The following is a 22778-nucleotide window of genomic DNA, read 5'->3' as shown; positions in this document are numbered from 1 at the left end:
TTATCTAATGCTTCCTGACTTAAGCAAGGGGTTTGTATTTTTCCAGGAATTTATCCATCTTTCTAGGTTTTCTACCTTATGTGCATAAAAGTGTTCATAGTAGCCTTGAATGATCCTTTGTATTTCAGCGGTGTCAGTTGTAATATCTCCTGTTTCATTTCTTAGTGAGGTTATTTGGATTCTCTCTTTTCTTTTCTTGGTTAATCTTGCTTATGGTCTAACAATATTATGTCCTTTTCAAAGAACCAGCTTTTTATTTCATTTATCTTTTATATCATTTTTGTTATTTCTATTTCATTTAGCTTTGCCCTGATGTTGGTTATTTCCTTTCTTCTACTGGGTCTGGATTTGATTTGTTCTTGTTTCTCTAGTTCTTTGAGGTGTGACCTCAGATTGTCTGTTTGTGCTCTTTCAGACTCTTTGATGTAGGTGTTTAAGGCTATGAATGTTCCTCTTAGCACTGCCTTAGCTGTATCCCAGAGGTTTTGATAGGTTGTGTCATTATTGTCATTCAGTTCAAAAAATTTTTTAATTTCCATCTTGATTTTGTTTTTGACCCAATGCTCATTCAGGAGCAGTTTATTTAATTTCCATGTATTTGCATGGTTTTGAAGTTTCCTTTTGGAGTTGACTTCCAGTCTTATTCCACTGTAGTCTGAGATAGTGCTTGATATAGTTTCAATTTTCTTAAATATACTGAGTCTCATTTTATAGCTTACCATATGGTCTATCTTGGAGAAAATTCCATGCACTGTTGAATAGAATGTATATCCTGTGGTTGTTGGATGAAGTGTTCTGTATATATCTGCTAAGTCCATTTGTTCCAAGGTATAGTTTAAATCCACTGTTTCTTTGTTGATTTTCTGTCTTAATGAGCTGTCTAGTGCTGTCAGTGGAGTATTGAAGTTCCCCAGTATTATTTGTTTCTATCTTCTTGCTTAGGTCTATTAGTAATGGTTTTATAAATTTGGGAGCTCCAGTGTTAGGGGCATATATGTTAGGATTGTGATATTTTTCTGCTGAACAATGCCTTTTACCATTATATAATGCCCCTCTTTGTCGCATTTAACCACTGTTGTTTTAAAGTTTGTTTTGTCTGATATTAGAATAGCTACCCCTGTCCACTTCTGAATGAAATGCCTTTTTCCACCCCTTTACTTAAGTTTATATGAGTTCTTATGTGTTATTAGAGTCTCCTGAAGGCAGCAGATAGTTGGTTAATGAGTTCTTATCCATTCTCTGGTTCTGTATCTTTTAAGTCAAGCATTTAGGCCATTTACATTGAGTGTTAGTATTGAAATGAGAGGTACCATGCCATTCATCATGCTTTTTGTTGCCTGTGTACTTTGTTGTTCTTTGTTTTTGCTTTTTAACTTGTATTTTTGTTTTATACGTTCTGTGTGATTTACACTCTAAAGTGATTCTATTTTGATGTGATTTCAGGATTTGTTTCAAGATTTAGAGCTCCTTTTAGCAGTTCTTATTGTGGTGGCTTAGAAATGGTGAATTCCCTCAGAATTTGTTTGTCTGAAAAAGACAGTATATTTCCTTCTTGTATAATGCTTAGTTTTGCTGGATACAAATTCTTGGCTGATAATTGTTTTGTTTGAGAAGGCTGAAGATAAGGTCCCAATCCCTTTTAGTTCATAGGGTTTCTGCTGAGAAATCTGCTGTTAATCAGATACATTTTCTTTTATAGGTTACCTGGTGCTTCTGTCTCACAGCTCTTAAGATTTTTTTCTTTGTCTTAACTTCAGATAACCTGATTAAAAAAGTGCCTAGATCTTTCTGTGATGAATTTCCCAGGTGTTCTTTGTCCCTCTTGTATTTGCATGTCTATGTCTCTAGCAAGGCCAGGGAAGTTTTCCTCAATTATTTCCCCAAATATGTTTTCCAAGCTTTTAGAATTGTCTTCTTCCTCAGGAACACCGATTATTCTTAGGTTTGGTCATTTAATATAATCCTAGACTTCTTGGAGGCTTTGTTCATATTTTCTTATTCTTTTTTCTTTGTCTTTGTTGGATTCAGTTAATTTGAAGACCTTGTCTTTGAGCTCTGGATTTCTTTCTTCTACTTGTTCAATTCTATTGCTGGGGCTTTCCAGAGCATTTTGCATTTCTAAAAGTGTGTCCAAAGTTTCCTGAAGTTTTGATTGTTTTTTACTTAAGCTCTCTATTTCCTTGAATATTTCTCCCTGACTTCTTGTATCATTTTTTGGATTTACTCACATTGGGTTTTGCCTTTCTCTGGTCACTCCCTGAGTAGCTTAATAAGTGGCCTCCTAAGTTTTTTTTTTTTTTTTTTTTTTTTTTTTTTTAGGTAAATCAGGGATTTCTTCTTGGTTTGGATCCATTGCTGGTGAACTAGTGTGATTTGGGGTGGGGGGCAGTGTTGACAAGCCTTGTTTTGTCATATTAATAGGGTTGGTTTTCTGGTTCCTTCTCATTTGAGTAGGCTCTGTCAGAGGGAAAATCTAGGGCTGAAAGCTGTTGTCCAGATTTTTTTTGTCCCATGGGGTGTTCCCTTGATGTAGTACTCTCTCCCCTTTTCTGTGGATGTGGCTTCCTGTGAACTGAACTGCAGTGTTAGTTGTCTCTATTCAAGGTCTAGCCATCCAGCAAGTCTACCCAGCTCTGGGCTGGTACTGAGGGTTGTCTTCACAGAGTTCTGTGACATGAACTTCCTATGGGTCTCTCAGCCATACCCATACCTGTGCCAGTGGAGGTGACAGAATAGTGCCTGTTCAGTTGGAGGTGGTGGAGGGTGCAATGGACTCTGTCAGGGTCCTTATGAGCTCAATTTTCTGAGCTATATATGTGCAAATAAACTTCACTGAAGACCAAAGCTTTAAGTTAATTACATTAAAAGGCATCCTATTTCCTCCTATACTAGTTTAACTATGAATCAAAAAATATATGTGAGCACATATAATGAATAATTTATTTGGCTAGAGCATAGAGTAAGTGAAAATTAATGGTGGAAAGTTAGGTTGGGATCATCATATTGTGGATGGAAAAAAGGTTTAATGGAGAAGTTTATAAATTTGGCAGGCAATAAAAGGTATTTTCAAACTAGACTTTTATAAAATTACAATACTAAGCCATGATTATTGTACACAAATTGTACATTCTTATTAATCCTTCAAAAAGTTTTCTATGCAATCAGTTTTTTTTAACAGAGGCTTGGGGTGTTCTGAATTGGGATCTCAGGAAGGTTGATTTAGAGATTATATGAAGGCTGAATTCCAACGGAAAAGAGAGGATAGAGATTAAAGGCAGAGATCTGGCAGTACAAACATTGACAGGACTTGGTAACTAATGAGTGGGAAGTGCCAGAGAGATGATCAGAGCCAGGATGTAAGTCTGTGTGAGTGGCAGAAGGATGCTGTCATTGGCTGAAATATGGAACCCAAGAAGAGGGAAGTTTGTAGATTTGTTTTGGAGCTGTGGTGAGTTTGGGGTTACTGGCAGGATCCTCATTTGTAAATACACAGAAGACCAACATAGAGCTCAGAAAAAGGCTGAGGATAGAGGTGCAGGTTTGCAGTTCATTCACTTGGAGATCACAGTTGAAATACCTGGGATGGGTGAGATAAGTGGGTTGCATAGTGTTAGAATAGACTAGTTCCCAGAAAACAATTAAGAAATTGAGTGGAAGACGAGGGACCAGTGAAAGTAACCAGACGTGTGAGAGAAAAACCAGGTCACTGTATTGTTCTAGAAACAAGAAACAAAGAAAATATGAAGGAATGTTCATCAAACACCACAGAAATGGCAAGCCCATTGGGTTTGGTAACAAAGGAGTCATTGGTAAACATTGAAAGAACAATTTCAGTAGATCAGTGAGCTAGAAGCCAGAATGGGTTGGAAAGAGCACTGGAAGTGCAGATTTCAAGGGGGTTTGAAGAGAAAACAGATAGTAGATTTATTTTTTCATTCACTTATTCCCTCATGCATTTATTTATCCAACAAGTAAATTAAATAAATAGTGTCTCTGCACAAGGCAATGTGCTAAACATTGGAGATAGGTGCCAGCCCTCATGGAACTTATATTCTAGTGGGGACAAAAAAATGAGTCAACCGAAAAATAAAGTAATTGGGATAACTATAATTAAGAAAGTAATTATGAAAATGAGCAAGCAGGCACAGGGAGAGAGGCGGAGGGGGAGACTTCTGTAGACAGGATGATCAAGGAAAAGTTAAGAAAGGAGATTTTTTTATTTTAATAGGAAAGAAAGAGCCCATTTGTAGGCATGAAAGAAAAGATGAAGTGGAAGAAGAAACAAAAAGTGGAAGGCAGGAGCAATATTGATGGAGCGAAGCACAGGAGAAATGGGAGCCTGTTGGATCCTGGGCATGAGGTCTTCAGTGGACCTTGGAGAGGATCGGGGACACTCTTTCTTGAAACAAGAGTGAAGAAAGAGAGGAGGCATAAAGATCTTTCTCTGGAAAAGAAGTAGAGGAAAGAGATAGAAGGTTCCACATGAGGAGGAGTTAATCTGAGTAACGTAGACCATGAGATCATTCACCAAGCCAGAGATTGTCCTTTGGTCTGGTGACATATTTGAGTGACTGCTGCAGGCCAGGAGCTGTGCTGGGCACCAACTGTGCAGAGTCAAATCACACAGAAACCTATTTCCAAAGAGTATATAATGGCTTTAAACAAAAGAGATTTGAAAACAAATTATTACAACTAAGTATAGTAAGTGTTGTAATGGAAGTACCCACTGGGTGGAGTGGAGCACAGAGAAAGGAGAGATCAGGACTACCTAGGGAGGAGGGAGGGAAGGCAGTTCAGAAGAGGCTTCTTGTAACTTGTGAGCTGCATCGCAAAGATTTCAAGTATGTTGGGAGTTACCTGGGTGGGAGAATTCTGGCCAGAGGGAGCACCATGTCAAGAGGCAGCCAGTAGCACAGTGGGTTAGAGGAAGGGCAAGTTTGAACTGTTAGAGTGTAAAGCTCAAGGGAAAAATAGGGCAGGTGAAGGAGGTGGCATGCCTGGGCAAAAAAACAAAAAACAAAAATGGAGAGGTGAGTGAGGGCCAGGTTACAGAGGTCCTGTTTTCTGTATAAGGAGGCTAGACTTTCCTCCTACAGCAATGGAAGTCATCGATGAGTTTAAAACAAAGATTTCATGTCTGAGGCCATGTGGAAGAAGAATTGGAAGAATTCCTAATGAGAAGTAAGAAAAGCAATGACAGTGACAGTTTGAGTTTGGGAAACAACTGTTGGATAGAGAGAAGGCAATTGAAAAGAGAGGGGCTTAATTGATAGAATTAATGAGATTTGGTTTCTGTCTGAGTGTAAGGGTGGGGACGGAGGACCCAGTGGCTTCCCGGGCTCCTGGCATGGAGAAATCGAGGCTGGAGTGCCCATACCTGAGACAGTAAACAAATGTAGAGGGGAAAATGGGTTGGGAGTTATGATGATAAAGTCTGAAATTTAAAAGTGGTTAAGAGGAATGAAATAACCAATCATGAGTGGTTACAATAGGTAATGGTACAAGGGTCAAGTTGAAGCCAGCCACATGAATGAGTAGTAACATCACCAGGAGGTGACCTAAGCTTCCTAGCAAAGCTCAGGAGTGAAGTAGAGAAAACAGGTTCATCTTTCCTCTGGAGCAAAATGTGGGAATGTGAGAGTGAAAGAAGGCCAAGCAGAAAAAGAACTATCAGGCACCAATGAAGGTGCAGCTCAATGTGATTGAGCTTGAGCTCTGCACCAGGATAGGTGAGGGGCTGGAGGAACGCCTAGTAAACCAAGAGTTCCAGGACAGTGAAAGGAACAGAAGTTATTTCTGAGGTCAAACAGAAGTTCAGTGGGAGACAAAGGGATGAATGACTATGGTCAGGGTAGAGAATTTCAACATTTAGGCTGCCGGAGGTAGAGCATTTTCAGTTAACCTTGAGTTCCAAGACATGGCTGCATTCCAAGGGGGCGACTTGCGCTGTTGTGTCTCGAGTAGTGTCTGAAGTTAGATTTGAGGATTTGTTGAGAGAGGACAGTGGACATGGATGAGGAAGTCACTGTGACTCATGGAAGGAGGGGGGTAGAGAGCACCCCCTGAAGAAGATGGAGATGTATCGTGAATGCCCTGCCTGCGGTCTATGAGGCTGGGTGCCATCTGCCTCCTGCCAGCCTCCCTTCCTGTGGCCCCGGCCCAGCCTCCCCACTCCAGCCCAGTGGGCCTTCTTTCAGTTCCTTGAATGTTATGGACTTTATTTCACCCCAGGGCCCTCACAAGTGCAATTTCCTCTTCTCAGAATTTCTAACACCCTTCAGCTTCTGTTCTACCTTCCTCCACTCCCATCAGATCTCATTTTGAATATTACTTCCCCAAGAAGACTTTCCCCAAATCCTCAGGCCTCAAGTCTGTGTTAGAACCCTCTGTCAAATTTCCCCCTATTACCTAGTACTTCTTAGCATTTACCACAATTGTAACTTGGTATTTCGTAATGAAATGATTTGCTTACGCCCATCTCAGTGGATAAGCTTTTTGAGGGCAGACACCCTACCTGCCTTGTCTGTCAATATAATTCAGTCCCTAATAGAGGACCCATTGATGCTTTTTTACCTACCCCGGTCTGTGAGGACTGGAAGTGGCATGATGCAATGTATACGGTATTTTGATATAAAATATTGAACTAATATTCCATAAAATACATTTAAAATATTAGATTAAATGCGTAAGTGCATGCGAAGGTAAATGGTTCACTGGATGGTGAAATAGCTAATCTCCCAAATTAAGACTCTACAACTTATAAATATATAGGCTGCTGCTACCCAAAGGACAATCTCTCAGTTTCTCCTGGACTGATCTCCAGAGCAATCTTCTTTAAACACCAGTTTTATCACAGGACTCATGCTTAAAATTTTCAGAGGCTCCGTTTCCCTTCCCTACTGCAGCTGAAGTCCCCAGCAGACTTGCAGTGGCCTCTAGCGTGTCTGGGCCCCGGCTCTCTTCTGCTCATGGAAGGTTAGTTCCTTCATGATTCCATTAACCTGTCAGGCTCCTTTTCCCACCTTCATGACTTGGCCCACATTGCCTCCCTTCCTTGGAAGCCTTCACCTTTCTCCAGAACACATTGGACATTGTCCCTGTCATTTAAGACCGGCTTCAACTCTCAGTTCCTCCCTGGCACTTCAGCCTCTGGTCGTTTCTTGTCTCATTGTCTTAGGCTTCTTTGAATTCCTTTAGCCCCTGAGAACCACAACATAGTTCACAATGTGTACTGTCCTGGGTAGCTCAGTATAGGCTCTTGGGAGTTATCTCATACTAGATAATAAATTCCTCATCAAACCAAGGGAAACCAAAGCTTAAAATAACTAGATCACCCTTGTCTTCACCCAGACTATGATGCCGGTCAGGTTATCTGTTTACTGAAGCCCGAACACCCTGAGAAATCATTTTGCCTTAAGGATTTCTTTTCAAATTCAATACGTTTTATTTTATTTATTTATTTATTTTAATTATTATTATTATTATTATTATTATTTTTTGAGACAGAGTCTCACTCTGTCTCCCAGGCTGGAGCACAGTGGCGCAATCTCAGCTCATTGCAACCTCCGCCTCCCGGGTTCAAACAATTCTCCTGCCTTGGTCTCCCCAGTAGCTGGGATTACAGGCACCTGCCCACCATGCCTGGCTGGCTAATTTTTGTATTTTTAGTAGAGATAGGGTTTCGCCATGTTGACCAGACTGGTCTTGAACTCCTGACCTCAAGTGATCCACCTGCCTCGACCTCCCAAAATGCTGATTATAGGCATGAGCCATCACAACTGGCTGAAATTTAACATATTTTGAAAAATATATTTTAGCAATGCTTTCCTTGTTTTTTCCCCTAGTCTCCTGTGAGTAAATAGTTAATGGGATGTGTTTGGGATGAATTACAAACAATCCCTTTCTAGAAAAATCAACATTGACTGCCATAAGGATCTTACTTAAGGTCATATGATATTTACAAGTGAAGCTGGACTGGGGATAGGAATTCCTGGTATTCTGTGTATTTTTCTAATTGACTGCAGTTACTCTCATAACATATGAAGACATTGTAACAAAGTATGTTTAAGGCAATTTGGGACTTTTTAAAATGACTCTTATTAAACTAAACAACTATTTCCAGTGATTTTCTTGGCTGTGTATGCCACAGAAATTAGGCAAACTCTGTCTTTGAATCGCTGAAGGCATATTTCTGATAAAACGAAAACAGTTTTCATTTTTAAAAAACTCTACTTATTAAATCAGTAAAAACGAAAACAAAAAGAAAATCTACATAACAAATGCCAGTTAGTTACGTATGAGTGGTTAAGGGCTCACTATCATTATATTCATGAAAATGTTAATTATGTGCAGGGCTAGAATCCAAAACATATCTATAACTCCTTAGGAAATAATGTAGAGGCACATAGTCACTAAGCAGCTGAAAAAAAAAAAATCCTTGGAAGATTTAGAGAATGTAAGATTATTTTGCTTAACCAAGAGAAGTGACACTGAATGGCAGTCAAAGCTTATGGATACAGTTTGGATATAAAGATGGGCAGTTCATGTAACATTCTTCTTTGAGAAAAGGTAACATAACGTTTCAAGGTTCAGTGTCCCTCTTGCAAGTTTAAAAAAAAAACAAAAAACGTGGTGGAGGCAATTCTGGAATATCCAGGAAATCTGATCTCACGAATGAGGAAGCTCCCAAATATGGGCATAGAGTAAGACCAATTTTCCAGTGCAAATCCTCTGAGGTATATGTAGTTGGGAATACCCTTATTAAAAATTCCTTTTCCAAATCCAGTTTTAGAAGATCCGTTTAGTTGCTAGACAAAACAGAAAAAAAGGCTAAAACGCTTTTAGATTACTGATGGGAAAAAACAAGTCATGGCATGGGGAATCACCCAAAGTTTTCTATAGACTCATAGGATCCAAGTAACCAGAGGCACTAATTTCAGGAGCCCTGGGTCTAGTGACATTTCCTTCTGATCCATAACGGGCACCTTTCTGTTTCATATTGTCTGTGCACAGTCCACATATGAGGCCAGGGTCATCACCCACACAGAAAAGAGACAAAAATACATGTGCCACCCTTACCCGCTTCTGCAAATGAATCTACATCAAAACGCAGGATACAGTCTGAATTTGCACAGTATGCTGTGTGACTAGACAAGGACTCTGGCTTGAGAGGTTAGTAAATGTGAAAAACGAAGGCAAAAAATGTTATTTCCATTTGCACATGAATAAGATTTGCTATCCATCATAACCCAGTGGTGTAAAAGGATTGCAAATCCCCAGAGCCCCATTTGCTCCCTGGAAGGAAATCCCTGACCCTACCATCCCCAAGTATGGCCAAGCTAATTTTATCCAGAGGACCTAGAGAGCCTGGGGTAAAGATTCTCAGCCTGGTGACTAAGAACAAGGATTCTGCAGCCAGATGGTGCTGCCACTTAAAGAAGGCATGGCTTTGGGCATGTTATTTACCCTCTCTTGGTCTCAGTTGCCTTATCTGTTAAATGGAGCTAATAATAGTACTTACTTTACAAAGTGATCATGGGAGTAAACTAGACCTACATATTTTCTGCTTAGAAAACACTAGACCATCGCTGAGCAGAGGATATTAATCAATGCTATATAACTGTCAGCTATCTTCATTGTTCTAATAACTTTAATTACTCACAGCGTCCTTGTGCTTTGCCAACAGTTCTCCCGAGGGTTTCTGCTGCCTGCCCTGTAAAGGCATCTTCATAAGAACTCTGCGCTGACCTCACCTGCACTCTATAGAATTGTATTTCGTTCTGAATTCCTCAAAGTATTTTCCTCAAAACTGTATGATTATTGATAACTGCAGTGTAGCGATCAGCAAATTCTCTCAGGTCATCTTAGAGTTGGTTGGCTCTGAGGTCCAGGTTCTGAGGGGCTCTTGCCCTCACAGCCTGCTTCAGTCAGTGATGCTAAGATCGTACGTCTAACCTTGTAATTCATCTGTCAGGTATCACAAATGCTTTGCATGCATTCACTAATTTCTTTTCTTGCCACAATCACCCTGTTTTTAGCCTCACTTTGGACATGAGAAAATTAAGGTACGAGGACATTAAAAACATCATTGGGTCACCCTGCTGGAAGTGACAATCACAGACAAATCTGACCCCTGCCCTAGATGAGGTGCTCCCTCTTCTTAGTCACCTGCCTGCTACCCTTCATGGTTGCTGGTGATTTCGCAAAACCTCAGAACCTGGGCTGTCCTATTTGGGAAGCTCGTCAACTCCTTAGGATCAAGGACACTGAATTTTCTAGACTGGGGTTCAGGGAACTATGGCCCATGAACTAATTTTTTTTACATTTTTAATAGTTGAAGAAAATTAAAAAGTATTTTGTGCCATATGAAAATTATATGAAACTCAATTTTCAGTGTCCATGAATAAAGTTTTCTTGGCACACAGCCACACTCACTTATTCACATATTGTCTATGGATAATACATGGCTGCCTTTGCACTTCAATGGCAGAGGTGAAGAGATGTGACAGGGATCGTATGGCCCACAAAGCTGGAAACATTTACTATCTGGCTACCCTGCTGTAGATTCTTGCTACTCCACATGTGGTGCAGATACCACCAGCAGCGCCAGCAGCTGGGACTTTCTAAGCCAAGTACTACCTGTACGGATTACTGGAAGGAATAGAAATACTGGCTACACTGAACTCATCACAGTCCCTGCCACCACAGAGCAAGCAAACAAATGGAAACTAAATGGTAGCTCATAAAATTGTGAACCCTGGACATTTGGGACGTGTGACTTCCTTAGTAAGAAGTTCCACAGAAAGTGAGGAAACTGGAGAAACATTTTCATTATATTTGATCAAAAGTGAAGATCAATAATGTGTAAAGCTGTCACAGAATGAGTAAGGAACTTCCTGGCTACTCCTCATCCTCCCAATTTCCCCCACCTATGCCCTGCACCCAGCCACTGCACATGCCATCTGCAGCTTCAGCCCCACCCGAAGCTCTGTAATAACCATGTCCTTAGTCATTGCTCAGGTGAGTTAGCATCAAGTCAACCCCACTCAGACACCTGCTTTCACCACGTGTCCTACATTCTGAAACAGGGTGTCTGCCTTGTGCCTCATTTATTCACTCAACAAATGCTTAATTGCCTCCCATGTGCCAAGCAGAGGGCCTCCTCTTGGAAACAATATAGCAACAAGCAAAACAGACATATAGTTCCTAGAAACAAACCTTCCCCTTCCACCCCAGTGAGTCAGTTCTTTTGTCCAAGTATCTGCCTTGCTAAAACCCTAAATATTCCATTTCCTCAGAGAATAAGTCACAGATTTGCTCTCCCAATTCTTCTAGGAATGAGGTCCTTTGACATCTAGTCCAGCCACCATCTCCTGCCAGCTCCGTAACTATGCATGTCTTCATATGCTTCTGCTCCCAGACTCCAGGCCCTTTCCCCCATTGGACCATCGATGTGATGCTCACCTTTCAAATACCTGGCCCACCCACCCAATGCTGCTTCCTAGGCCCTAGGCTCTCCAATCCTACTTGGAGCATCCTCCCTGACAGAGCAACCCTTTGGGTACTTTAGTGACAAATTTTCATTCTTTACACAGCAGGCATCACCAGCCTGTGTGGGAACAATCCCATGCTGATTGCATAGATGGAAACTATAAAAGGAATCCTGGCTTTGTTCATTCACCTTTTTTGATCATGGGGTAGTCCTTATGTTTGGTGACTCATGTTGAAAGGCCCTGAGTGTTCTCTTCCCTGGGCAATCAGTTTCCCCTGATTCATTGGCCACATGTTTTTCCCTTGGGGAATAACTAATTTCTAGGCCATTTTTCCTACTTGCTGATGTATTTCTCAGAGGTTGAATAGGTTACCTGGAAAAGGCCAAATGGAAGTGTGACATAAATAAAGTTTGCTGCCAAATGAAGGCATTAAAAAATTAAGACAATTTAGCAGAGTACTCCTTGGATATTGATGTGATGGCATTTCCAGATCACATAAAAATAAAAACCTTATCCTCCTGCAAATGCAGCTGAAAAGATAGTTAAATTTCCTAGGATATTTTTCAGACTGATTTTCAAGATAGACCAGGAACTATAGCCCTCAGTCAAGGTGTAATTTTATTAATGAAAACAATGCATACACTAATAATACCTAGCATGACAATGCTTCTGTTCCAGATGAAGGAGCATGCTCTGACATGCAGTCAAATCATGTTTCAATTTATTTTACAGTTGGTTTTATTTAGCTTCTTCAAAATGGGCTAAATTAAGCATTGTGGTTAGTAGCACAGACTCTGAAGACAAGCAAATTTCCAGCTGCAGTTTTACTAGTTTCTAGAGCTGTGATATTAACCCTCCGTTCTTTTGTCTGTACCATGGGATAAAGATACCTACTTCAGAAAGTTAAATATGATAAAGCAAATAAAACAGTTAGCTCAATAGCTACTATACAGTGGGTGTGCTGTGAGGTCTATTACATATGTGGATATGGGGTGCTGAGCATCCAGACTCTCCATGTGATTGACAACTGAGCTATCTTATCAACCCTGCCGCTATCCTATGGAAGGAGATCCTCTACCTTCCAAACAAAAATAAAGTAGCTTTGAAAGCTATAATGTATCTTTAATATTTTCTTCCTTCCATCCAGAGTTGTGGAGAGAGATGTGAAATGTAACTCTTATGCAGCCACCTCTTTCTGGGTGCTGATACTTCCCTTGATCAGCAGGGCAGCCATACCCTGAATATCTCCTGTCCAAAAATGGCCACAGATATCCCGATGGGACTTCTGGTTGCCTCAATTCACCTTTCGCAGAGGTGAGCAGGACACAGTGAGTGTGACATAAGTAGAAAAAGAGTTCCTATTTCAAGGGTAGAGCCAAGTGTGAGTCACAACCATGGAAATTTGAGATTTCTGAAAGACTGTTTTATCTTATTAGATTAGTCACACATAGTCCAGGATATGGTGATAAGTGTGCATTTGTCATGCTTTAATTTTTTAAGTGTGTGCTATGACCAGGTACTGAGTATTATCTTTGTTTAATCTTTAAAATAACTCTTTACAGGAAGTACCATTATTATCCTCTTTTCATTTTTAATCACTCTGTGACATCTATACATAGAAACTTCAAAATACTACTGAGAGACACAAAAAGTTAAATAGAAAGACATATCATAGGCTTTGGTAAAAAGGTCCAATATCATGAATATGAAAAGTCATCGTAAGTTAATCCATAAATTTAATCCACTACCCCTCACAAAATAGTAATAATTTTGTTGGGAGTTGGGGGAAGACTAGAAAAATGGATACTAAAGTTCATATGAAAAAATAAACAAGTAACATGAGCCAGGAAAATTCTAGAAAAAAAAGTAGAAGATCCTCTATTAGATAGTAAAGCATTTTACAAAATTCCAATTTAAACAATGCTTTATTTGCACAAGAACAGACAAAAAATCAGTGGAACTGACTAGAAAGTCCAGGACATCAAAATAAACACAGAAGGGCTGAGCAAAGCGGCTCACGCCTATAATCCCAGCACTTTGAGAGGCTGAGGCGGGAGGATCACATGAGGTCAGGAGTTCAAGACCAGCTTAGGTAACATGTCGAAACCCTGTCTTTACTAAAAATACGAAAATTAGCCAGGTGTGGTGGCAGGCACCTACAGTACCAGCTACTCTGAGGCTGAGGCAAGAGAATCTCTTGCACTTGAGATGCAGGGGTTACAGTGAGCCAAGATCATGCCACTGCACTCCAGCCTGAGTGACAGAGGGAGACGCTGTCTCCAAAAAAAAAAAAAAAAAAAAAAAAAAATGCACACAGTAATTTAGTATATGCTAAATTCAGTTAGCAACTGACATATTATTTAGTAAATGCTACTGTAACAACTGGATAGCCATCTGGAGAAATAAAATAAAATTAGATCTCTACCTTACAGCTTAAAATAAAACAAATTCCAGATGGAACAAATATTTATATGTGAAAAACAAAGTCATAAAATATTTTTTTTAAATCGGGACATTTTATTTATTTATTTTTTTAATTTCAGAGTGAGAAAGTCTTTCTAAATATAACTTTTAAACCCAGAAGCCATAAAACAACTTTTTAAAAACTCTGCTTGGTACTCTGGAAAAACAAGCAAGATGAAAAATAAAATAAAATAAAATAAAATAAAACTATACTTGGAAAACTATGCCATATACAAAGTTAAAAGACAAACTGCATATACAAATAAAAATACATGTATATTTGCAATCCATACAACAGACTAAGGGTTAATCCCTATACATAAACAGTTGTTAAACTTTGATAAGAAGGCCAGTGTCCAAGGAAAAATGCACAAAAGACTTGAGTTACAGAAAGGGAAATAAAAAGTTATTTAAAGCTGGGCACAGTGGTGCATTCCTGTAATCCCAGCACTTTGGGAGTCCCATCCACTGAGGCCAGAAGTTCAAGACCAGCCTGGTCAAAACAGCAAGATCCTGTTCGTCTCTACAAAAAATTAAAAATATGACTTGGGCATAGTGGCACACATCTGTACTCCCAGTCACTCTGGAGGCTGAGGCAGAAGGATTGTTTCAGTCCAGGAGTTTGAGGCTGCAGTGAGGTATGATCATGCCACTGCACGCCAGCCTGGATGAAATATAAGACCACATTTGAAAAAAAAGAAAAAGTTATGACCCACCACATTGCAGTGCTGGCTCCTGTAGAAATAGACTGGAAACTGCCTAAATGTCCATCGATAGCTAAATAGTGGTACACTCATATCATGGAATGCTGCGCAGCCATTAAAAAAAATAACAATGTAAATTGCTTGTGTTGATATGGACAGCTCCAAGATATTTTCAGTTAAAAACTATGTACCCAGAGAAAAGAACCTTCCAGAAGTTGAGAAACTTGCCCAAAATAACACTGCTATAAGCAAGGTAGTTGGTACTAGAACTCAGCTCTGTCTTAGTGCAGAGCCCTGCTTGTACCAGGTGCTAGGCGCTGCTGTTGTTATGCTGTGCTTTTCCCTTAACATCTGTCAAAGACATCCAGGATAAGCAGGGAGGTAGGGTTTCCTGGATCCTCTCAGGATCACTGAAGCCAACTTGAAGCTGAGAGATCTAGTATTGGTGATATGGTTTGTCTCTGTCCTCACCCAAATCTCATCTTGAATTGTAGCTCCCATAATTCCCACTTGTTGTGGGAGGCAGTTCCCCATACTATTCTCTTGGTAGTAAGTAAGTCTCACGAGATCGGATGATTTTTATAAGGGATTTCCTCTTTCCCTGGCTCTCATTCTTTTTTTGCTGGCCGCCACAAAGATGTCCCATGGCTCTTCCTTCATCTTCTGCCATGATTGTGAGGCCTCCCCAGCCATGTGGAACTGTGAGTCAATTAAACCTCTTTCCTTTGTAAATTACCCAGTCTTGAGTATGTCTTTATTAGCAATATGAGAACAGACTAATACAACTGGGAAACATGAAAGTTTATTCCCTCTGCCCTCTGCTCCTTGGAAAGCATTTTGTACCCTGAAGAAAGCTAAGTGCTTACGGCAAAATCTTTTCCGTAGATTCTGAAGGAAAAAGCACTCAGCAAACTAGAGCATTGATAGTAGTTGAAGGGCATGTGGCAACATCCCAAGTCAGTTCACAAAAGGAAATGAAGGCAGAGTTCTTATCTAGTTAAAACAGCTTGGGGAAAGAAAATGGGGCAGGGGTTATTACCTACCTTGGCATTTGGCCCAGAAAAGAAAGGTTGCTATTTCTTTTCTTATAAAAACTGTCAGAAAACCTCAAATTATAATCCTTGCTTTAGAGCTATAGGGAATTTTTCTTCCCTGAATCCCAGGGTACTTGACACATATGAATTACTTGGCTCTTAAAATGCTTCCTTAAAAACAATTACTGCATTAGTTTTTGTATAGATGGAGAAGTTAAATAAGATTAAGGTTTGAAGAATTTACAAAACAATGTGAAGGTCCAATCTCTGGCACCTTTTCCGGAACTCCTGACTTTAAGTGATCTGTCAGCTTGGCCTCCCAAAGTGCTGGAATTACAGGCATGAGCACCCACTAACACACCTGGCTAATTTTTGTATTTTTAGTAGAGACAGGGTTTCACTATGTTGGCCAGGCTGGTCTCAAACTCCTGACTTCAGGAGATCCACCTGCCTCAGCCTCCCAAAGTGCTGGGATTACAGGCGTGAGCCCCACACATGGCCAAATCTCTGGCATGTTTTCTAACCTCCAAATTCGCGTTCCCTTGGTTTATTGTTTATTGCACTTATGAAGTGGAAGAAATCCCACACGGCAAAGGCACATTGGTATATCCGAGATGCTCTGGGCTTTTTGTTTTTTGTTTTTTTTAAGTTGTTGTTGTTTGTTTGTTTTTACTTCCATCTGTTTTAAAGTTTCCATGGTAGCATGGTGGAATGTGGTCTACTGAGCAGTCAGGAAGCCTGGGTTTTATTTCTGGTCTGCACTAACCTGCTGTGTGTTCCTGTGCATTCTGATGTACCTCACTGAGGCCCAGTTTCTTCATGAGGAAGAAACTCAATGAGAAAATTTGTGTTAAAGTAGATCAGTTATCAAGAATTGCAGTATTACATAAAGTCAATGGAAGCAAGGCTGCTTTGGTTGAATTTGAAGAGAGACCATGTAGCCACATCCTTTCTTGCCCATCGTATGGCCTGGAAATAACCTTCATATCCTCTCCAAGGAACTCTAAGATTCCTATGTAGAAAGTAGCTTGAAAATCATCCGTCTTGATGGTTTCTAAGATCTCAAACGCTACCATTCAACAGTTCTATACCTATAAAAATAAGTAAACGTATAAAGGAATTCTTGCACTCCCTTACAAAATACCCGTTACCCCAAGATATGGAAAACAACCATAAAATACCTTTTTGTAGCTTTTAGTTTTATTAGTTCCAAGCAAACCTTAGAATAAAAGACTTTTCCGGCTGGGCGCGGTGGCTCATGCCTGTAATCCCAGCACTTTGGGAGGCCGAGGCAGGTGGATCACAAGGTCAGGAGGGCAAGACCAGCCTGGCCGAGATGGCAAAACCCCGTCTCTACTAAAAACACAAAAATTAGCTAGGCGTGGCGGCATGGGCCTGTAGTTCCAGCTACTCGGGAGGCTGAGGCAGAAGAATCATTTGAACCCAGGAGGCGTAGCTTGCAGTGAGCCAAGATGACGCCACTGCACTCCAGCCTGGGCAACTCCATCTCAAAAAAAAAAAAAAAAGACTTTTCCTGTCAATAAAGTGAGCAAATAATAACTAACATTTATTCAATGCTTACTATGTGCCAGTCACTGTTCTAAGCACATTGTGTGTATTAACTTATTTAATCTTCCTAATAACCATAGGTCCTATTATTATCTCCAGATTTTCAAATTCAAAACTAAAGCAGAGAAGCAAGTAACTTGCTCAAGTTCGCTTAACTAATAAGTGGCAGAACGAGCTTTGAACCCAGCAGTATGATTCTGACTCTATACTCAGATTCCTATACTAAATGTTATCCACTGTAGTATTAAATCATACACAATTTTCTTGATGGAATCATAAAAAGATAAAATAGTGGAGTTGGAAAGACTTAGGGACCAATGCAACCAGATCTTTCGTTTTATAAATGAACAAAATGAGGTCAATTTAAGAAGGGAAAAAATAATCTCTTAATCTCTTGGTTCAGCTGAAAGTTCCACCATTTTTTCTAAAATTTCTCAAAATGATTTCTATAAGAATTTGTACCTTAAAGACATAATTTTTTAAAAATGTAAAAACAGGTATTGGCAAGGCACATTGGCTCACACCTGTAATTCTAGCACTTCAGGAGCCCAAGGAAGGAGGATTACTTAAGGCCAGGAGCTCAAGACCAGCATGGGCAACAAAGCAAGACCCCAACTCTAAAATAAATTACAAATTAGCTTAGTGTGGTGGCGTAAGCCCGTAGTTCCAACTACTCAGGAGGCTGAAGCAGAAGGATCGGTGAAGGTTACAGTGAGCCATGAGCATGCCACCATACTCCAGCCTGCGTGACAGAGTGACACCTTGTCTCTAAAAAAATAATCTATAGAAATTCCATTTGACCCAGCAATCCCATTACTGGGTATATATCCAAAGGATTACAAATCATTCTACTATAAGGACACATGCACACGAATGTTCATTGCAGCACTGTTTACAATAGCAAAGACCTGGAACCAGCCCAAATGCCCATCGACGATAGACTGGACAGGGAAAATGTGGCACATATACACCATGGAATATTATGCAGCCATCAAAAACGATGAGTTTGGGTCCTTTGTAGGGACATGGATGAACCTGGAAACCATCATTCTCAGCAAACTGACAGAAGAGCAGAAGATCAAACACCGCATGTTCTCACTCATAGGCGGGTGTTGAACAATGAGAACACATGGACACAGGGAGGGGAGCACTACACACTGGGGTCAGTTGAGGGGAAATAGGGGAGGGATGGTGGGGGGTGGGGAGCTGGGGAGAGATAGCAAGGGGAGAAATGCCAGATGTAGGTGATGGGGAGGAAGGCAGCAAATCACACTGCCACGTGTGTACCTATGCAACAATCTTGCATGTTCTTCACATGTACCCCAAAACCTAAAATGCAATAAAATAAATAAATGGGGGGGAAAAATCTAATAAAAATTTTAGAATTTGAAAATTAAAAAAACAAGTATGAACTCAGACAAACAGAAGATTTAAGTCTTAGAGTAAATGATCATTAGCTTAAAAGGTTATTAATGTTTTGTTGTTTTGAATTTTTTAATTTAAATTATCCAGTTTAGCTCTAGAAAAGCACTTTGAAAGCAGCAGCATCCAGAGTTCTGCACTGATTGTTCAGTCATCGCAAAGTAACTACTGTAGCAAGGGAATAAGACATAGCAGGCTGTGCAATTCCAAACAATTACAGTTACAATGCCCAAGGCCAAGAATTTTTCAGCCACCCAAGAAGTACAATAATTATCTCGAAGTTCAAAGCCAGGGATGTATATATGAATTAAGTTCTTTCATAAAAAACCTTTTTCAAAAATCTCAAATCCCATACTTGCTCACATTAGAATGTTTGACACCATTGAGAACCAACCAAACAATGACTGTTTAGTTCAGCCAGAGAACCTAAGAACCAACAGGAAAGCCTCTAGAATCAAGGCATCTCTTACAGGTTTATTTCACAGCTGAATTGTAACAAGTTGAGTTTTCTGAGTGGTACTTCTGCAAGATATCATAAAAGTAACTTGTTTAAAGAAAAAATACATTTCATTGTAGAGATGAAACATAATGCCCCTTGAGTTGTTTTCTCTAGAGAGCTGAACATGTCTCAGAACAGATTCAGTAGATTTATTTCAAGTATAAAAATTGAGGAACCCCTCCCCAGCCCTCTCCTACTCCCTGCAAAACATATGCTGAAAATATGGCAATTGCGGGCCGGGCGCAGTGGCTCACACCTGTAATCCCAGCATTTTGGGAGGCCGAGGCGGGCAGATCGCGAGGTCCAGAGACGGAGACCATCCTGGCCAACATAGTGAAACCCCATCTCTACTAAAAATACAAAAATTAGCCGGGTGTGGTGGCACATACCTGTAATCCCAGCTACTCAGGAGGCTGAGACAGGAGAATCACTTGAACCTGGCAGGCAGGGGTTGCAATGAGCCAAGATCCTGCCACTGCGCTCCAGCCTGGTGACAGAGTGAGACTCCATTCCCAAAAAAATTTAAAAAAAAAAAGGCAAATGCAACAGTTTCTTCTAAGTTTCCAAATGCTCTCTAATAACAACTAGAAATCAACAAGGCTAAATTCTGGGGATTTCATGAGAACAGGACCAGCTAAGAAAAATAAGAACTTTTTTCCATTAACATAAAACAAAAGATTAACACTTTTGCATATAAGTTCATTTACAAATAGATTTTTAAAAATTAAAGTGCATGAAAAAAAATTTTAAACTTCTAGACATTAATATGGGAAAACAGCCCATATTACTGTAAACAAAACAATAATAAATATTGTCAACAAAAAATAAAATCCTAAGCCCCTGAACCATTGAATCCCTACTTTCAGGCAAGGGGATTTCAAAGAAACCTAAAAAACTAGCTCAGACCATGATGGGAAGGAAGAGTGGGGCATACTTCATTATACTCTACCCTCTTTGGAATTCAGGCACAACTGACCCGCATTAACATTACGACAGAGATCTTAAGACTGACGCAACACTCTTTGTAGCGATAAGATAGCAATGTGAAGCAGGCCCTGAACGAAATCGGAGTATTTTACTTCCAAACATATTTATTTGACATATTTTGAAATGGCCTGGCAAAGCTGTCTCTTATGAGGAAAATCTCCATCCCCAGATAATTCTCCCGACTTTCCAGGTCTTTTCCTGATCCAGGAGAGATCCAACTAAGAATCTGACATCTTTTAAGGTCTGATAAGAGATATTTACCACCTATTACTGTTCCAGAAGCCTGATATTTGGAGGCTTTATCTTCATCACAAGAACCTTGGCTTCCACAAACCCCCTTATCTTAACCCTAAGCATTTCTTGCTTAATGCTTTAGGAAGAAGCTTAACTGGGCCGGGCTGGTGGCTCAGCACTCTGGGAGGCTGAGGCAGGCAGATCATCTGAGGTCAGGAGTTTGAGACCAGCCTGGCCAACATCATGAAACCCTGTCTCTATTAAAAAAAAAAAAAAAGAAAAAAAAAGAAAAAAGAAACTTAACTATTTCAACCAATTCCACTCAGAAAACCTTTGAATTCAACTATCACCCGTAAGCCCAACGCCCTCCATGAAGCTGTCCCACCTTTCCGGACCAAACCAGTGTATATGCTACATCCATTGATTGATGTCTGCCTATCAATTCTGTCCCCCTGAACTGTGTAAAATCAAGCAGTAACCCAACCACTTTGTTTGGATACATGTTCTCAGGACCTCCTGAGACTATGTCATGGGCCATGGTCCTCACATTTGGCTCAGAATAAATATCTTTAAATATTATACGAGATTGGTGTGGGGTTTTTTTGTTTTTTGTTTTTTGGTATTTTTTGGTCAACAGCATATAAACATCCATACTAAACATACCTGGCAGAGGGTCATTGCATCTCTGCCTGCAGATGGTTATTCATTGAAACATGAAAGGGGGAAATAGCTGGTCTAGACCTCCTCAGGAACACACACTCTTTTTTAGAGTCAGACTATTTTCTTCTTCAATGAGTTAAGTTTTATTAGAAACACTTACTAGTATATTAGGAAACTTAAAACGTAAAAGCAGTACCTCTTCTTCTCTGATCTTCTGTTTATTCCCTTACCTACATAAAAAGATAAATCACTTACGACGATTAACCCAACACTTCAGCTCAGTAAACTTCATTAACATGTTTGGACTCTCAAAATACTATATTTCCTCAATTTTATGACATACTTTTTTTAACATTTTAAATTTTCTAACATTGTGATTAGTTTACATTTTTATATAAAAGGCCTCAAATGCCAGGGAGTGAAGAGAGGTGGTTCTCATTGCCTGTGCATTTGCAAGCAAGCTTAGAAATGTCCATAGGAAAGGTATCTCTTCATTCATTCATCCAATGCTTTCATTCATCTAACAAATTGTTATTCACTGAATACATGTTTTGTATCATGCACATTTCTGGGAACAGAGAACAATAATAGGCAAGAATCAATGATAGGTTCTCAAAGAGTCTCATTCTAGTAGAGAAAGGTAGATGATAAACAATTAAACCAATAAATAAAGAATTTCCAGTTGTGATCAATGCGGCAAAGAAAACAAAACAGAAAAATCGGGCCGGGTGCGGTGGCTCAAGCCTGTAATCCCAGCACTGTGGGAGGCCAAGGTGGGTGGATCACGAGGTCGAGAGATCGAGACCATCCTGGTCAACATGGTGAAACCCCGTCTCTACTAAAAATACAAAAAATTAGCTGGGCATGGTGGCACGTGCCTGTAATCCCAGTGACTCAGGAGGCTGAGGCAGGAGAATTGCCTGAACCCGGGAGGCGGAGGTTGCGGTGAGCCGAGATCGCGCCATTGCACTCCAGCCTGGGTAACAAGAGCGAAACTCCGTCTCTAAAAAAAAAAAAAAAAAAAAACCAGAAAAATCAGGAAGTGGGGTAAGTCAGGGAGGTTTCTCTGATTAAATAACATGTAAGCAGAAAGCTGAGTGCTGAGCAGTTGAGAGGCCAGTCCTGGTAGATAAAACAGTACGTGCAAGGGCCCTGAGGCAAGCCGGCCTGTGCTCAGCAAAATAAAGGAACATGGAGACTCACCCTGTTAAGTCGTTTCCATGGCTAGCCAAACAAGAAGTTCCATTTAGCTTAAATTTGGATTTCTATCTGTTGAACAAAATATCTTTCAAAAATACATTATGATGCTGGACTAAAGCTAAAAGAGAAAAACACAGAACTAAAGTGTATTGTTTCTGATAAAGCAATGGCCTTTTTGGACCCCATGTAAACATAAAGCTGTTTAAATATGTCATGGAACTATAGACCAACTCTCATGATCAAAGGCTTAGATGGAGCCACATTCCTTTCCAAAGCTAGAATAGCTGCCTGTTATGGAACAGAGCATCTTAAAAGGACTATCTCTGTTTCCAGCAGATCTTCAAGAGAAGCTTAAAGGAGTACGTAATGTTATAGTCAATTCTAAATTACTGTAGGCAGATTACTGTAAACAGCCTATCTGAGCACTGCAGTACACAATTGTCAAGCATCAAAATCAGCTCAGAGGAATCATAAAACTCCAAGAAGCCTTCAATCAAACATGAATGGTGACAGA

The sequence above is a fragment of the Sapajus apella genome, unplaced genomic scaffold (genome assembly GCF_009761245.1).
Source record: "Sapajus apella isolate SASKATOON/1434 unplaced genomic scaffold, GSC_monkey_1.0 scaffold6, whole genome shotgun sequence".
NCBI classification, from domain to species: Eukaryota; Metazoa; Chordata; class Mammalia; order Primates; family Cebidae; genus Sapajus; species Sapajus apella.
This window is presented reverse-complemented; position numbering follows the sequence as displayed.